We start from the raw sequence: 6,000 nt of genomic DNA, 5'->3' as shown, positions 1-6,000 counted from the left end.
GCCGTGGTGCGGCGAGGGTCCCACGCCATGCTCGCGGCCCCCGGCGCCCGTCTCGCTGGCGCGCTGCGCTCGCTCGCCCCCCGCTCCGCCTCGGCCCGGTCGGCAGCGCTCGGAGCCCGCTGCAGGAGCTGAGCCGGCCCGCGCCGTCCCGCGCCGGAGGCTGTGGCTGCAGAGGCTCTGGGAGGCGCGCCGAGCGCGGGAGGGCGGAGAGGGTGCTCGGCGCTCCGGGGTCCGGCGGGCGGCGGGGGCCGCCGCGGAGGGGCGTTTCCGAGGCGAGGAGGAGAAGGAGATGCGGCTCCCCTTCCCCCCGTCCCCAGGCTCCTTCTTCGGCTCCCCCGGCGCACGCCCGCAGCAGCTCCGCGAAGCGGCGGTGGCCCTCGGCGCCCGAGGCTGCAGCCGGCGGCCCGCCCCGACGCCGCGTCCCCTCGGCCCTTGCTTCGCGCCGCAGTAGCAGGACCGGGTCTCCGGGAGACGGGGTAAGGACGGGAGCGGCCCGGGGCTCTGGCGTGCATCTGCAGAGGCGCAAAGCAAAGTGCACCGCGCTCCCTCTGCGCCTTCTCCCCGCCCCCCCCCCCTGCTCGCTCAGCCTCTGCCCTGGGCCCCCGAGCCGGCTCCTCTGTGGCCCTGCGGGAGAACGAACTTCGCTTTGCTTTCCGTGGTGGGGTGGCCGGGATGGGGGAGGATGGGGGAGGATGGGATGAACCTCCATTGTGCATTAGGTGGATCCGCCTTCTCCGCGGAGGAAGGCCGGATTCCTGGGGGAGCCAGAGATTGGGAGGTAGCAGGGGGTGACCTCGCCCCGTCGTGCTGCTCCGGCTCTGCGCCGTGCGGGCCACGGGAGGGGATCCCGGAGTCTGTTTCTAATTTCTGTAAATGGCTGTGGACATGCTGTGGTCAGAGGCCGCCCAGAAGAATGTGTGTGTGTGTAAGGGCTCAGAGCGGAGGGGGCGGGAAAGGAGGAAGACGGGCCGAGGGAGAGACACTGCCTGATGCAAGCTCTTTTATTGCTTCTCTTCTCCTTGCCTCTGTTAAATCTCGCCACCCCCCTCCCACCCCGCCTTTGCTCTTTGCAGGATTCTTAGTACGGAAAGCTAAAGCTTGCTAAGGTCGAGTAAGTTCTTACAAAGTTTAATTGCCCCGTGTTGCGAATATACTGGAGAAGAGGGAATGGGGAGAAATATTGCCACTAAACTAGATTTGGAGCAATGCGGTGTTCATTGGCCTTGCCCGTATGATTGACACCTCCACGCAACTTGCAGCTAATCTCTTCCGCAGCCTTGTGTCCTGGTCGTTTAATTGCATCTTTGAAACAACAAACGCGGTGACTTCATAGGGAGCTGCCTGGAGCTGAGTTTACCTCTCAGAAAATGGGGCAATCGGGTTTGTTTTCAAGGCGGGGACCTGAACAAAATGTAGGACACCTGATCTGCGGTCTGAAGGGCCCTCGTAACTAGTTAGCAAGACTTAAACGTTTACATCTATAGACTTAACCAGAGGATGGGGAAATAAAGAAAAGCCGCTCTAATATGAAACAAGTGTTGGTATTTTCTCGAATTCGTGGTGACTTGGGTTAGCAGGATCAAAGTGAAAAAACTTGCATCACGCTCACTGGCTGCTTGTGGTCGTGCTTTGATAAGCCTTGCTTCTCCTTTTAATATCATCAGCATTTTTTGTTAAGCTTATGCTTGTATTGATTCAAGTAAACTCAGAGGCGAACTAACTGCTCTATCGACCAATCCTAAATTTATTATACCTTTGCAGAATCACATTGTGTTCTAACTTTGATGTTCTAGAGGCTCTGTGGGAGTTTGTGTGGGGGAGAAGGTAGGATGGAAGCTGGAATTGAAGCTAGGAAAAATATCTCTGGTTAGTTATTAAGAAAAGATTAATTTGTAGTGACTTTGACTTTACAATTAGGGAGTTGTAAAGTTGCACTAGACTTTTACCATTACTTAAGGTTTGTCTTTTGAATTTACATTTGCCCCGCCAAAATGTTTACTTGGATGTAAGGCCTACTTAGTTTTCGGAGGGTGATTACTAGCTTCCAAAAATATTCATAAATAACTTTTCATGTCACGAGTAACACGTATTATTAAAAACCAATGCCAATTTAAGGGATGAATTTTGGCACTGTAATAGGGATCAGAAGTTGTAGAACTTAACATTATAATTTTCTGGAGGCCTCCCCCCAGTGAAGGAAGGGAATGTGGGAATTGGCTAATCAGTTGTTTCTGGGTAGATCATAGGTATCATTCTTTAATGAATGGAGCTTATGTATTCTTTATTATTAAGAAAAAGCATGCCAAGTTCTTACCTTATTCCACTTTTAATAGGCCAAGGATTGGATGCGGGGGGCATTGTAGCTTCACTTATAGCAATTGAACATATTTTTTCCAAGCTCATCCAATTGCCCAGCTCCACACATACTGAAGGAAAGGACTACTGGGGATGAGCTACTGCTACTGCTTCCTCTTTTTAAATAAGTATTTATGATTTTTAAAGAAATTAAGAAATTTTTTGTGGTATAATTAAATAGTAATTAATAGCATTTGAAATTGAAAAGAAACACTACCATACACCAAGCCAGTGCATTTAGGAGTTAATCTTGTCAATATATTCTTATTTTGGAATATGCTCTGGGAAGAAGTCTGTGCCATTAATTAGAACAGTGAGTTGAAGGTATTCTCCTTTCTAGCCTCTGATGGAAGTAAATGTGACTCGTGTTAATGTCACTTTACTTGGTAGGGGCCTTGTGAAGGAGAAAAGATACTGAGTCTCAGAAGGATTAGCGCTGATAGATAGGTAGGGTGTAGGGGTCTGTTGTTCTGGATTTATCCTTTTTTTTCCCTGTCTGAGAAACTTTCGTCTTTAATTTGAAAATTAAGATGGATTGAACAACTCAGGAACTGAGTTTTTAAAAGATTGCTTTTAATAGGTAAATTAATGTAAGACTTTCAGTGACCTAGGTTAAAATAAAAGTTCCACACTAAGTATAAATATGTCATATCAAAACTGTGGTCTGTAAACTGCTCTGTGAGGAGCAGTTTAATAATATTATTATTATTATTCCAATAATAAAGGGGGTTAAATGAAAAAAATCCTTAAACCCCCTGTCTTATTCCTGTTTAGTGTTAGGCAGCTGTGAAGAAGCATCTTGTTCTATCCTGTCCGAAGAATGTGTGACTATATCTAATAGCTTATGAGGCAGTAGGAGACCAATTGTTTAAGTTCTTAGTATAAAAGGCAGATACTTCTAAATGGTCTAGTCTAGAGGCTGGTATAGATTTGAACCTTAGACAAACCTGTTTTTCCCAGGGTTTGCTATCAGCTACCTGGATAATACGGCAACAGGGCTGGTTAAGCACCTATTTTAGTGTGTTTGCCTTGTCCTGTGCTCCACCACTGAATCCTGTTCTTTCTTTTCCTTTTTTTTTTTTTTTTTGTTTGATTCCAGTGTGAAAATTGGCTGTAACAAATTTCCCTAGAGAGAATCTTTTTGCTGTAGAGTATGGACTGGATGTCTGATAAGCAGGTGTCCAATTCTAGAGAATATCTTTAAATTTACTTTCCTCAATCTGTAAATAAATTAATCATAACTACCTCCCAAGGTATGTTGAGGATGAAATTAAATGATATACACAAAATTGGCAAAGGCAAGTTGACACTCAATAGTTCATTTCGTTCCTTTCTAATCTCTTTTACATAATTGAATAACATACAGTGAAAACAAAAATTTATGATTGTATTTCTGAGTGTTTAGAATGTGTAGCTCATATATAGCCCTCAGGTGTTTTGATTTGAATTTGGGTGGTCCAAGGCCCTCTTTGCTTACCAGCAAAGAAATGTCTTTAGTTGCACACTGTGTCTATGCTTAATAAAGAGTTTTTCATTTTCTTTCAAGTTTAGTAATAATGAACTCTGGCTGCATGTTAGAATCACCAGGGTAGCTTTAAAAAGTTTTTATGCCCAGGACTCAACCCAAACCAATAAAGCCAGAAGCGTGGTGGGGGAAGAGACCCAGGCATCCATATTTTTGGAGCTCCCTCAGAAATTACAACTTGGAGCAAACTTGTGAACCAATATTCTAGTCCTCTCTAGAAGATGAGTATAGAAAATTTGTCCCCATAAATGCAGCAACGTTTTCATGTTATGTCATAGTTCTTTCCTCTTCATAAATCACAAAAATTAAAAAAAAAAAACACTATGTCTTAGAAGCATCTATGTATCTGCTCATCTACAAGACTTTTACTATTTGAATCAGAATTTAGGGTACAAATTTACCCTCTACTTCCTTAGTGCTGCACTGTCCAATGCTGTAGTCCCAGACACATGTAGCTAAATTTACGTTAATTTCATTAGATGCAATTTAAGATTCAATTTCTCATTCCCACTAATCATATTTGAAGTGCTCAGTAGCCACTTGTGGCTAGTAGCTGCTATATTGGGCAGCTCAGATATGGAACATTTCTGTAATCACAAAATTCTGTTATTACCTGAAGAGTTTTTAAAAATTTTTACCTTTTTATTATAGTATACTTGATATACTACCTAGAGGTTTTGAAATTTATATTCCATTTTCTCAACATCTGAAATGGGTGTGTATATTCATTTTCTTCAGATTTATACTTTAAAATATATACTTTTTGATAGTTTTTTCTAATGCAGAGAAATACCATATATTTGATGCTTATATTACATCTTTTCCCAATCTGCTATACCTAGTTATAAGTTTTTCCTTTTCAAAATTAACTGAGACGTGGAACTTCAATGTACTTGTGTGTATTATTTGTATCTGTATGCCCTGAATCTAACCAATGGCTTAATTTCTCGTGTACTACAACAGTTTCAAGTCAGGAAATAGAGAAAGTCATCATTTCCTTGCAAGTGTTGGAATTCGCTTCAAGGTTTTTCTATCTGGTGAAGGTGTTTTGGGGTTTTTTTTTCTTTTAATTATGAAGACTCTTAGTTGTCATATGATTGAATTTTCCATTAGAAAATGATCATATTAGTTCTAACATAAACATAACATGAGAGACTTTATTTTTTCCCACTAGGGAAAGCATCCCCTTCAACACAAAATGAGGTTCCTAAACAATTTGAGGTGGTTGGAAGCTAATAGATGTCATGAATTTTATTGGTGTTTACCATTTGTTAACTACTGTAGCACAGCTTAGAATAAACTGTACCATATGTATAGTCCCTCTGACTTGTATACCCTCTCCCCTAACATCTAAAATACCAGTTTTCTTTATTGGTTTAGGGTGTTCTGAGTAGACACGGAAACACATTATTTTAAATTAAAAGTATTTTTTTTCTATTGGTAGATGGTACTTTTTTTTTTTAAACATAAACACATGCTTTTCTTTTTTTACCTACTCAGATCAGACAAGTTGCATCCAGAATAATGAGTTATTTTGTTGAAAGGATGCCTGATGGAATGTTTTGTGTACATTATCATTTTCATGTTTTGATGCTTTCCCACTTAGATCTAATGTAGCCTGTGGAACAAAAATGAAACTTACGTGTTGAATAACTTAAAGTTAGAATTTATATAACTTGGGAATGTGGTAGAAATATTCAAAGTTGGTGTTTTTGTTTGTTTGTTTTGGATTTTTTTGGAAGAAAGTAGAGCCTAGGCATTTTTTAAAAATAAGGGAACTCTTAAGAAATTTAGTTTCTCTCAGCACTGCTAAGTATTACACGTTTTTTTCTAGAAAAGTGTAATTTTTAAAATAAACATTTAAACTATTAAGAAATGATTGATTACATTAGGTCTTAGTGTGGTCAGATATCTCTTCTGGAGAAAATAATGTAATTCAGTTTTGAAGTAAAAAATAATCAGTATTTTGGTACAAGAATTTCCCTTATTGTAAGGTTCTGATTTATTCCCGCCTCAGTGTCTTTCATATTCTTGACCTGTCCTGAGATGTAATTTTATGAAATTATTTGAACATAGTATTAATTCACTCTTCACCCAGTCTGTTTTAATTTTATTCTGAT

The 6,000-nt window shown here is 41.4% G+C and overlaps 1 protein-coding gene across 13 annotated transcripts in view; it reads left to right on the top strand.

Moving 5' to 3' along the window:
- Positions 1–330: 330 nt before the first annotated feature.
- PTPN13 (protein tyrosine phosphatase non-receptor type 13) overlaps positions 331–6,000 on the top strand; it is a 203,241-nt gene continuing 197,571 nt past the window's right edge. For 7 of the 13 annotated variants that reach the window (XM_038582204.1, XM_038582206.1, XM_038582205.1 and 4 more), the window contains exon 1: positions 333–476. The gene's annotated coding sequence lies outside the window, so the exon portion shown is untranslated. Of the gene's footprint in view, positions 477–6,000 lie in introns of all 13 variants that reach the window. The other 6 variants (XM_038582194.1, XM_038582199.1, XM_038582196.1 and 3 more) reach the window with 2 other exon arrangements.

The sequence above is a fragment of the Canis lupus genome, chromosome 32 (assembly GCF_011100685.1).
Source record: "Canis lupus familiaris isolate Mischka breed German Shepherd chromosome 32, alternate assembly UU_Cfam_GSD_1.0, whole genome shotgun sequence".
Taxonomy (NCBI): domain Eukaryota; kingdom Metazoa; phylum Chordata; class Mammalia; order Carnivora; family Canidae; genus Canis; species Canis lupus.
This window is presented reverse-complemented; position numbering and strand designations above follow the sequence as displayed.